At 44.1% G+C, this 313-nt stretch overlaps 1 long non-coding RNA gene across 1 annotated transcript in view; it reads right to left on the reverse strand.

The window, feature by feature from the left end:
- Positions 1-313, reverse strand: part of LOC119588405 — a 996-nt gene continuing 683 nt past the window's right edge. The window contains exon 3 of the long non-coding RNA XR_005230083.1: positions 1-155. This is a non-coding gene — a long non-coding RNA (uncharacterized LOC119588405). The remainder of the gene's footprint in view (positions 156-313) is intronic.

Consider the following 313-nt stretch of genomic DNA (forward strand, 5'->3'; position numbering starts at 1 on the left):
TATGATCCTTCTTCAGTCGTGGTGAAAAACCTACTGATTTGCTGGCTCGGTTCTAGGCCAGGGTGCTGTCAGTTCTTCAGGCTATGTGAGGATCTGGGGTCCGCGATAGGGGTCCGAGAAGGGGCAGGGGCAGGGGAGGGTGACACAAAAGCAGTCTGTGGGGGAGAAATTTCGAAACGGAATGTTAAAATCGGAAGCATTACCTAAATATCTCTTGTGGTTGTTAATGTTTGTTGATCTATATCATCGATTAAAGAAAGAAAGAAAAAACAACGTTGGCGTTAACCTAAGGAAGTTTGCATTGATTTTTAAA

Source organism: Penaeus monodon, chromosome 23 (assembly GCF_015228065.2).
Source record: "Penaeus monodon isolate SGIC_2016 chromosome 23, NSTDA_Pmon_1, whole genome shotgun sequence".
Taxonomy (NCBI): domain Eukaryota; kingdom Metazoa; phylum Arthropoda; class Malacostraca; order Decapoda; family Penaeidae; genus Penaeus; species Penaeus monodon.